Source organism: Elephas maximus, chromosome 4 (assembly GCF_024166365.1).
Source record: "Elephas maximus indicus isolate mEleMax1 chromosome 4, mEleMax1 primary haplotype, whole genome shotgun sequence".
NCBI lineage: Eukaryota > Metazoa > Chordata > Mammalia > Proboscidea > Elephantidae > Elephas > Elephas maximus.
The window spans coordinates 5712331-5724377 of record NC_064822.1 but is presented as its reverse complement, the minus strand read 5'-3'; positions in this window follow the sequence as shown (position 1 = coordinate 5724377).

The window sequence follows — 12047 nt, the reverse complement described above, 5'->3', positions numbered from 1 at the left end:
TTACAAAGGAGAAAAATATTTCAAACTTGGAGCTCTGATTTCAACGCTGTATCACGTTGCTGATTCTCCTTGTTTGTAGTTTCTAGCTACTACTAGCTCCTTCACTCCGTAATCTAATGCCGTGGAGTCTCCAGTTACTTCCTGCGATTTACACAGGAAATCTCTCCATTTTTCCCCACACATAATGGCCTGTGATGAATATGGTATATATTTTCAAACTCTTTATTCAAATGAGAGAAATTATGGCATGGAAAAGTTACATTGTTTGCAAACAGTTCTATAGTTATTGCAATAGTTTATGTAACTGTTAAAAATATACTGCAGGCTTCCCAATTCTCATTCCCTATGTCCAGAAAGAATTTAATGACATTTCTTTGTTGTCATCAATTTTGTTTTATGATTGCTTTTTATTAATATGGAAAATATTCTTCTATTTATGATAGCAATATAAAATATCTCTTTAAAATAATTTAAGTAAAGCTATCACTAACCTGAAGAAAATCTTAAGTAAATAATAGAAAAGTAATATAAGGATATAACCAAAAAAAAATTGTGATAATCAATTACTGAAGTTCGAGAAACATCACTGTTTGAAAAACACTATTTTGTTGTTAGGTGCCGACGAATCAGTTCAGACTCATAGTGACAGAGAGAACATGCACAACAGAATGAAACACTGCCCGGTCCTGCGCCATCCTCACAATCATTGTTATGCTTGAGCCCATTGTTGCAACCGCTGTGTCAATCCTTCTTGTTGAGGGTCTTTCTTTTTTTGCTGGCCCTCTGCTTCACCAAGCATGATGTCCTTCTTTAGGGACTGATCCCTCCCGATAACATGTCCAAAGTACATGAGATGCAGTCTCGCCATCCTTGTTTCCAAGGATCATTCTAGCTGTACTTCCTCCAAGACAGATTTGTTCTTTCTTCTGGCAGTCCGTAGTATATTCAATATACTTCACCAACACAGCAATTCAAAGCCGTCAATTCTTCTTCGGTCTTCGTATTCATCATCCAGCTTTCACATGCATATGAGGTGATTGAAAACACCATGGCTTGGGTCAGGCTCACCTTGGTCTTCAAGGTAACATCTTTTGCTTTTCAACACTTTAAAGAGATCTTTTGCAGCAAATTTGCCCAATGCAATGCATCTTTTGATTTCTTGACGACTGCTGCTATGGGTGTTGGTTATGAATCCAAGTAAAATGAAACCCTTGACAACTTCAATCTTTTCTCGGTTTATCGTGATGTTGCTTGTTGGTCCAGTTGTGAGGATTTTTGTTCTCTTTATGTTGAGGTGTAATCCATACTGAAGGCTGTGGTCTTTGATCTTCATCAGTAAGTGCTTTGCATCCTCTTCACTTTCAGCAAGCAAGGTTTTGTCATCTGCAAGCTTCAGAGTCTTTTCTGACATCCATTTTGATCTTTTCTTTCTTTCCTGTCTTTTTAATGATCTCTTGCTTTCTTCATGTACGATATCCTTGATGTCATTTCACAACTCATCTGGCCTTCGTTCATTAGTGCTCAATGTGTCAAATCTATTCTTGAGATGTTCTCTAAATTCAGGTGGGATACACTCAACTTCGTATTTTGGCTCTCATGGATTTGTTTTAATGTTCTTCAGTTTCATTTTGAACTTGCATATGAGCAATTGATGGTCTGTTCCACGGTCGGCCCCTGGCCTTGTTCTGACTGATGATATTGAGCTTTTCCATCATCTCTTTCCACAGATGTAATCAATTTGATTCCTGTGTATTCCATCTGGCAAGGTTCACATGTATAGTTGCCATTTACGTTGGTGAAAAAAGGTATTTGTAATGAAAAAGTCATTGGTCTTGCAAAATTCTATCATGCCATCTCCTGCATGGTTTCTATCACCACTGCCATGTTTTCCAACTACCGATCCTTCTTCTTTTTCTCCAACTTTCACATTTCAATCACCAGTAATTATCAATGCATCTTGATTGCATGTTTGATCAATTTCAGGCTGCAGAGGCTGGAAAAAACTTCAATTTCTTCATCTTTGGCCTTAGTGATTGCTGTGTAAATTGGAATAATAGTCATATTAACTGGTCTTTCTTGTAGGTATATGGGTATGATCCTATCACTGACAGCCTTGTACTTCAGGATAGATCTTGAAATGTTCTTTTTGAAGATGAATGTAACACCATTCCTCTCCAGCTTGTCATTCCCAGCATAGTCTGATTCAAAATGGCCCATACCATTCCATTTCAGCTTACTAATGCCTACGATATCAATGTTTATGCAACCCATTTCATTTTTGACAATTTCCAATTTTCCTAGATTCATACTTCATAACATTCCACATTTTGATTATTAATGGATGTTTGCAGTTCTTTCTTCCCATTTTGAGTCGTGCCACATCAGCAAATGAAGGTTCCAAAAGCTTGACTCCATCCATGTCACTAAGGTTGACTCTGTCTTGAAGAGGCAGCTCTTCCCCAGTTGTGTTTTGAATGCCTTCCAACCTGAGGGGCCCATCTTCTGGCACTACATCAGACAATGTTATGCTGCTATTCATAAGGTTTTCACCTGCTAATTCTTTTCAGAAGTAGACCTCCATCCGGGTCCGTCTTCCTAGTCTGTCTTAGTTTGGAAGCTCAGCTGAAACCTGTCTGCCATGGGTGACCCTGCCGGTATTTGAATACTGGTGGCATAGCTTCCAGCATTACAGGAACATGTAAGCCCACACAGTATGACAAACTGACAGATGCATGGGGGAAAAACACTATAAAGCTGGTATAAAAAGAAGTCGGAAGGAATTGACATCCCAGCCATTTATTTTAGTCTCTTGGTGTTACTGAACAGATAATTCTCTGTGCCTCCTTACAACATCAGCCTAGGCTGGAATTCCAGACTTTCTGCTCTGCCTTAATCCAGCCAGTAGCTGATTTAAACATCTTCCTTTCTGGCTGGCAATTGAAGGAGCAATTATAACCCAGGTTTGGAATAGCCAGTGAATATGTGGACAGGGGCCAATCTGAGTCACAGTCTTCAAATCTCATAAAAACTGTGAAAGTTACCCAAATAAGAAACTGATGAGTTGGCCAGGATCAGCCAACACATATTTGCATGCCACCTCACTGAGTACTCATTCTCTGAGTCCCCTTTTTTGGCTCTTTCTAGAAGGCAGATGCTGGATCTTGGTCAAGTATATAACAGTGACAAAAATGATGCTGTGTTCTAGGAAACCCTGAGAGTCTACTAAGGGCATTGCAAGTTGAAAACCATTTTTGTTTGATATTTTTGGTATTTCTACTGTAGCAACTATTTTTTTAGTTAAAAATAGTAAATATCTTATTTATGTGACAGATAGTTGGAATGGCAATTTTTGCTTTTGGCCAAGCCCACATGGTTGAGGGCAGGAGCAAAGAGGGGGACCTAAAGATCTAGTCCTAAACCTTTAACAACAAGGCAGGATTTATGACAGGAAGCTCATAATTTTGTTTAAGGACTATTTGCAGGGTCAGAAATTAGTATAACACTTATTTACCTTGGGAAAGTGTGATAACTTTTATAAGCTTCCATTTCTTCATCTGGAATGAGGAGGACAGCACTGACTGACCTATTCCACAGCCACTGATGTGTGGATTGCATGAGGTAATGCACAGGAACACAAACTAAGGCGCTCAAGAAACCACCTCCTCGTGAAGCCAAAATAACTCGGTTCAAGATCTGGATCTACTAGCTTTGTGACCATGAATCAGCCAATTTATTTATGGCTCCAATTTTTCCATAAAACATACGAAGCAGATTATAAAAATTCCAAACAATAAAATAGCATACATAAAATTTCAGAATCAAGGAAAAATATAAAGAATAGAAAAATCAAGACCAGAAGAGGAAATATAATGTAGATATCCAGACCAATGAGTCCTACACAAGCACTAATGTGTACTAAAGTACAAAATTAGCTCTGGGCTTCCTAGCAACTCAAGTGAAAACAAGAAAATGTTAAGTTACAAAATATTTGAAAAAATAAAATCAGACATTTATGGCACACATAACTTTATCAGGGCATATGACTTCAACTATCCAAGCTTTAGTCCCCTCATCTTTAAAACAAGAAAAATAATATCTAGCTTTTAGGGTCAATGTTGAGGATTAATATTGAAAAAGTTATATGAAAAAATATTTCATAAACTTGATATGCTATGTAAATATTACTTATTATCTTATACACCTTAATTTACCCAATCACACTGTTGGACCTTCACTGAAACTAATGAATTAAATCATTTTCATTATTAGAATACCTAGCATTCCCAGGCACTATTTTAACACTTTGCATGTATTCATTTTTCATCACTAAACCAAATCATGTGTTATAGAATAAAACTGCTCCATAGGATTTTCCTGGCTGTAATCTTTACGGAAGAGGATTGCCAGGCCTTCTGCAATGCCACTGGGTAAATTCAAACTGCCAACCTTTGGATTAGCAGGCAATTGCAAACCACTTGCATCCCCCAGAGTAGCTGAGCGCTTAGCCATTTGTGCAACCCAGGGACTCCTTACTCCTCACCAACCCAGTTGATTCTGATTCATAGGGACCCTATAGGACAGAGTAGATCTGCCCTGTTGGGTTTCCAAGGCTTTAAATTTTTGTGAAAGCAGACTGCCACATCTCTCTCCCACCAAGTGGCTGGTGAGGTCAAAAGCAGACCTTTTTGGTTAGCAGCCAAGCACTTTAACCACTGCACCACCAAGTTTCCATTACTCCTCACTGAAAAAAAAAAAACCTATTGTCAAGTCCAACTCATAGCAACCCTATAGAATAGGGTAGAACTACCCCATAGGGTTTCCGAGGAGAGGCTGGTAGATTGGCACTGCTGATCATTTGTTTAACAGCCAACCTCTTAACCACCACGCTACTATAGCCTCTTACTCCTCACTAGGTGAGTACTATTATTACTCCCATTCAGATGAAGAAGTTGAGGCACAAAGAAGTTGAGTAACATTCCGAAAGTCACTCAGCCAGTGGGTGGCAGTGCAAGGGAAATTTGTTCAGAGTCCACGCTCTTTAACTATCCCTGTGCGAACACGTAAGCAGGTATAAACTCCTTATACTTATAGTGCTTATGTAACTATAAAAAAACATAGATTGAATGTAAACCGAGAAATACAACCAATAAATTTTAAATTAAAAGCCTTAGTTTTATGTGCCAGACAGATGATATTGTTTCCTTCACTACCAGTTGTAGAACGAATTTGATACTGATAATTAAGGCCAGGTTTACTGCCACGTTCCCTGTGACAATTGCCCAGTCACTTTTTCTCATTCAAATTACTGTAAACCATTTGTTGTGAAGCATGTTGTGATACTACTTGGCCTTCACTTAACGTAACTGCATCATTTACATGTTAAGTCAGCTTTAGATCTTTTCTCACTAGCTCCCGTATTAAAGCAGAATTGCTTGGTACTAACTCAATTATAAACACACACGCAAGCAGAAGACTAAAATCGCAGGATAATACTTGGTTATAGGAAGGCCATCTGGGTGATCCAGAATATGCTTATATTATTTCTTTTCACTATTATTAAAATGAAAGTACACAGTTTAAAAGTTCTCGCAGAAAGCTCACAGGCACCAGACAGTATGTCCACAAGTTCTACGTTGAAAAATCTCACCACACAGTATTACTGAAAAAGCAAGTAACCAGAGGGCCTCTCTGGAATTCCATGTTTGCTCTGTTGCCAGAGAGGAAACGTCGGAGCACCCCTTCCTTGCTAGTAAGAGCAGAAAGCCTAGAAGTATAGTCTGTATTCCTCCAAGTTTCTCACCCTTTCCTACTATGTACCCAGGGCTCTTTGGGGGGGTATCTTGAAGTGGGAGGTCCAGTTAGTCTGTGTCCTGTTCTGATATAGATCACTGAAGGAAGAGAGTAACCATAGAGAGAGATTTGGCTACAATAAATCTCTTCTGATGGTACTGAGTGCCACAAGCTAGCCCAAACCAAAACCAATCAGTTGCTATGGAGTTGATTCTAACTCGTTGTGACACAATGTGTGTCTGAATAGAACAGTGCCTCCGTGTAGTTTTCGACAGCTGATTTTTTAGAAGTAGGTCACCAGGCCTTTCTTCCAAGGCACCTCTGTGTGGGACGGAACCTCCAACCTTTCAATTAGAGGCTGAGCAAATTAACTACGTGTACTACCCAGGGACTGGCTCAAATAGGACTCTTTTGTAGGGATTCTGATAAAGGCAAAAATGTGTACAGCATCACATTCAGCTCAGAGTCCCAAGCCTAAAGGATGACAGCTCTCAGTGAACAGTTAGTTCAGCACCACGCACCTTAACTTGCCAGAGTGAAAGCTCGCTAAGAAGCACTCATTGAGGATTGGCTTAAATATAAAAGAATTCCGTGTTGTTTCCTATTGTAAAGTAAAAACCCCTCAAACCGCGGTTAGCAAACAGTGTTGCTGAACCCTAGAAGGTGAATCCTGTACAGCGCATTCACACCTGCCAGTAATCTGGACACCAGCCATTCAGAAAGAAAAAGTGACTTTATTGCAATGCAAAGAGCAAGGAGCCAGGAGGAAGTTCCTCAGGCCTGACTCCCCGAGCTATGGGGAAGCAGGGCTTATACGTGATTTGGGCAGCAAGATGGTGGCCACACAGGCATACTGGGCAGGGAAAATTCTAGGAGGAATATGTAGGGAAGACTTTTCAGGAATTATGGCGGCCAGGAAACAGGAGGTGACGTGGTTCTTGTCAGACCTCTTGCTTTGGAATGGAGTCCAGATTATGATTTTTCTTCTGATTCATTCCACTTGTTGCTGTGTCCCCTGTTGAGGTCAACTAATGGTAACAGCTGGCCCTTCTGCACATGCAGAGAGGGCCAAACCTGGCTTGGGCTGCTTTAAGGAACTAATGGAAATTTACTGGCATTCATAGGGTCAGGTCACAATAAAGGATTGCGTTGATTTTCCTAATATCTACAATGGACACAGCAAAATGACTTGAAAATACAAACAGCTTTAGATATCTGGTAGTAAAAATTACATTTCAAAACTTCCATGATGACAGTGAATATATTGTTAACTGTCACTACAGAGAGGCCGAGAAGTAGTCCAGCCAGTCAACTTCTGGCTGAAAATTCTCTTAAAATAAAAAGCCAATAGAATAGCACAGATCTCTACTAACGGCTCTGAAAGTGAGTCCAGGCCCTAAAATAGAGTGACTCTAAATCTCTCTTATGATGACAGAAATCTGATCTTGACCTCATCAACATTTTACACTAACTCCTAGATAAGCAATCTCTTTAAAGAACCTTGATGAAGACAAATAGTGCCCTACTGGCATTTCCTTTGACCAGTGAAAAGTGATAGGAAGTAAATAAGGACAAATCGAAAATTAAGGATGGTAATATCAAGAATTTATCACATACATGGTAAAGATACAAACATATGGCTGCCACCAGAGCTATAGGATTTTTAAAAATTTTATTTAAAGTAATCATATTTTCTGATTTGCCCTGAATAATCCAGCCTGATGTCCTAGCACAATTATTGATAATGCCCATTTTCACTCTTGAAAGTGTCCTGGGTTTTAGGATAAATTATCTGGTCACTCTGTCTATAGCACCATCCTGTATTATTTGATACTCCATCTCTCCCCTTATACTTCTCCTCCCTCATTTCCCAGGAATTCTATATTTTCATTTTCACCCATTGGCTATCTTTCCCTGTTTTCTGAGTGTTCCAGGCTCCAAAGTTACACCTCTATTTAATATTTGCCCCCTTCTAACCCCGTTCATTCAGCTCAGACGATCTGGGTAAATTGTTGGGAAGCAAATAAGCAATCTGGTTTTTTTTATTTTAAAGTAATTTGTATTGTGTTATCTGTGATTTTACAAATAATTTAGAACTACAGAGGGGAGACAGCTTTTTAACGCCTCTTGCAAAATCTCTGCCCTTTATCAAAGTAGGGTGCAGTTGTGTTAATTAGGTAGTCACTCCTGTCCGAGTTATTTTTGTGGTTACTATTATACAGACTTGTTTGTTTATATAACAGGGAACACTGACTTGGCAACATTTATTCTGAAAGTTTGCCAACACAGAAAGAAGTGCAAGGAAAGATATTGGAAAGAGATTCAGAAAAGTGGGACCACAAATGGCAACTACACTCTTTATTACACATTTCCACATTTTCCAAATGGTTCCCAAGGAGTTTATATTACCTATACCACCTGGTAAAAAATGAATACAATAGATGAGAATAATGCATGCAAAAAAGTAAAGGTCACTTAGGCCATACTAACTGTTTTCAATAAGAAACCAGTAAGATTTGACCTTGGCTAATAGCCCATTGGTTATACATCGATCAATCAATCAATCTTCTTTCTATGGCCAAAAAGCTTGAGTGAATCACCACACTGGCAACCTGGTTTTGCAAGAACTGCCTCTTTTTCACTGGTTACTCTTATTGGCAAAATAAAGATCACAAGTGTGTGGCCCTGGAAGTCATTAACTGAGCCAGACAGGAATAAGCCTTGGAAAACCAATCCCTGTAATGGGTGCTGCTTCTTTGTAGCACCAGAATTTTGATTGCAACTGTTGGTTGAAGTCTACTCAGTCTCACAATCTAGCTTATAATAATGCCAGAAGTGTTCTCTTGATGCAGTACAGTATAAAGACAGTAGGACTTTTTAATAAAAACTGACTAAATATTAAGAATACAATAAACCAGCTGTGTAGATTCTATTATTAACATCAAACCCTTCTACCCCGTACACAAAGGAATTATAAAACCCCTTAGCTAGATACAGCTAGGGAAATTATTTATGATTTGATCCTATGAAACTCCTCTTCCTTTATCATCCTAAGCCTGATTTATTTGCTGAGTAACTCTCCTTCTGTTCCAATAATGGTTCCTGCTCCATTACAGTAGATGGTCTTCTTTGTATGGAAGCTTTAATAATCTCTTGCAGAAAATTCTCAGTCTGTCTTACTGTAATTATTCAGGTTCATATTTTAAGTGACAATCTTTACCAATTATATTTCTATCCCTTATCTACTCCAGTTCCTCTTTTGCTACCTCATAAACCTACGCAGTGCTGAAATTTTAAGTAGTATGGTACCTATCAAATGTGTAAGTTTTCTCAGCATTTTCCTGCAGGTGGCAAGGGGGAAGGAAGGGGCCTCGATGTAGTCCTGTTATCCTGTTTTTTTGTTTGTTTTAACACTGGATGAAAAATTCCCTCTTGTGGTGCTTTAATTAAGATACTTCATGTATCATCATACAAGAAATACCCAGCTTGCGGGGGTGGGGGGACAGGGAGCTGTTTAACAATTTCATGTCCATTAGGTCCACAGTAGGTCAGTTACCATAGAACCTAGAATTCTGATCAGTCATATGGGGTTGGGAAATTTAAGTGACAACTGAGGTCACCCAAGGACTTAGGGTTCATAAAATGAAGTGAGATGGCAGCTGCTGCTGAAGTATGCTTGTAGCTATCAAATAAGAATATAAAAAACAACACAGAGAGAGTGAATACTGATGGAATGGACAGCTCTAGAACACTGCGTATCAGCAATATGACCACAGGAAAACACACATCAATATAAAAGCACTATTTCTTGTGAGAGAAATGGATAGTTGTATCAGACACTATCCATAATAAAAATAAATAAATTAAAATTAAAAAATCCATAATAAAAAAATAGGAGCACTTAAAATGGAGAAATTAACGATTTAAAAAAGAAAAAAAAGCTTTATCTGTCCAGTTCTTTTACAATGGCCGTATTCAAATTATCCAATCACATTTACTCTCTGTGACATAAGAAAATGTTGTTGTTGTTGTTAGGTGCCGTCGAGTCATTTTCGACTCATAGCGACCCTAAGCACAACAGAACAAAACACAGCCCAGCCCTGCGCCATCCTCACAATTGTTGCTATGCTTGAGCCCGTTGTTGCAGCCACTGTCAGTCCATCTTGTTGAGGGTTTTCCTCTCTTTCACTGATGCTCTATTTTGCCAAGCATGATGTCTTTCTCCAGGCACTGATCCCTCCTGATAATATGTCCAAAGTATGTGAGACATAGCTCGCCATCCTTGCTTCTAAGGAGCATTCTGGCTGCACTTCTTCCAAGACAGGCTTGTTCATTCTTTTGGCAGTCCATGGTAAATTCAGTATACTTCGCCAACACCACAATTTAAGGGCATCGATTCTTCGGCCTTCCTTATTCATCACGCAACTTTTGCATGCATATGAGGTGATTGAAAACATCATGGCTTGGGTCAGGCACACCTTAGTCCTCAAGGTAATATCTTTACTTTTCAAGGCTTTAAAGGGGTCTTCTGCAGCAGATTTGTCCAATGCAATGCGTCTTTTAATTTCTTGACTGCTACTTCCGTGGGCGTTGATTGTAGATACAAGTAAAATGAAATCCTTGACAACCTCAATCGTTTCTCCATTTATCATGATGTTGCTTATTGGTCCAGTTGTGAAGACTTTTGTTTTCTTTATGTTGAGGTGCAATCCATACTGAAGGCTATGGTCTTTAATCTTCATTAGTAAGTGCTTCAAGTCCTCTTTCAGCAAGCAAGGTTGTGTTATCTGCATAACACAGGTCATTAATGAGTCTTCCTCCAATCCTGATGCCCCATTCTTCTTCATATAGTTCATGTTCTCACAATATTTGCTCAGCATACAGATTGAATAGATATGGTGAAAGGATACGACCTTGATGCACACCTTTCTTGACTTTAAACCATGCACTATCCCCTTGTTCTGTTTGAACAACTGGCTCTTGATCCATGTACAGATTCCTCATGAGCACAATTAAGCATTCTGGAATTCCCATTCTCCCAATGTTATCCATAATTGGTTATGATCCACAGAGTCGAATGCCTTTGCATAGTCAATAAGAGACAAATAAACATCTTTCTGGTATTCTTTGCTTTCAGTGAGGATCCATCTGACATCAGCAGTGATATCCCTCATTCTACATCCTCTTCTAAATCTGCCTTGAATTTCTGGCAGTTCCCTGTCAATATACTGCTGCAGCCTCTTTTGAATGATCTTCAGCAAAATTTTGCTTGCATGTGATATTAATGACATTGTTTGATAATTTCCACATTCGGTTGGATTACTTTTCTTGGAAATAGGCGTAAACATGGATCTCTTCCAGTCAGTTGGCCAGGTAGCTGTCTTCCAAATTACTTGGCATAGATGAGCGAGCACTTCCAGTGCATCTGTTTGTTGAAACATCTCAATCGGTATTCTATCCATTCCCAGAGCCTTGTTTTTCACCAATGCCTTCAGTGCAGCTTGGACTTCTTCCTTCAGTACCATCTGTTCCTGATCATATGTTACCTCTTGAAATGGTTAAAACTGACCAGTTCTTTTTGGTATAGTTACTCTGTGAATTCCCTCCACCTTCTTTTGATGCTTCCTGCCCCGTTTAATATTTTCCCCATAGAATTCTTCAGTATTGCAACTTGAGGCTTGAATTTTTTCTTCAGTTCTTTCAGCGTGAGAAATGCTGAGCGAGTTCTCCCCTTTTGGCTTTCTATCTCCAGATCTTTGCACATGTCATCATAATTCTTTACTTTGTCTTCTCCAGCTGACCTTTGAAATCTTCTCTTCAGTTCTTTTACTTCATTATTTTTTCCTTTCGCTTTAGCTGCTCAACATTCAAGAGCAAGTTTCAGAGTCTCTTCTGACATCCATTTAGGTCTTTTCTTTCTTTCCTGTCTTTTCAATGACCTCTTGGTTTCTTCATGTATTATGTCCTTGATGTCATTCTGCAACTTGTCTGGTCTTCGGTCATTAGTGTTTAATGCCTCAAATCTATTCTTGAGATGGCCTCTAAATTCTGGTAGGATATACTCAAGGTGGTACTTTGGCTTTCCTGGACTTCTTCTGATTTTCTTCAGTTTCAACTTGAACTTGCATATGAATAATTGATAGTCTGATCCACAGTCACCCCCTGGCCTTGTTCTGACTGATGATATTGAACTTTTCCATCATCTCTATCCACAGATGTCGATTTGATTCCTGCATGTTCCATCTGACGAGATACAT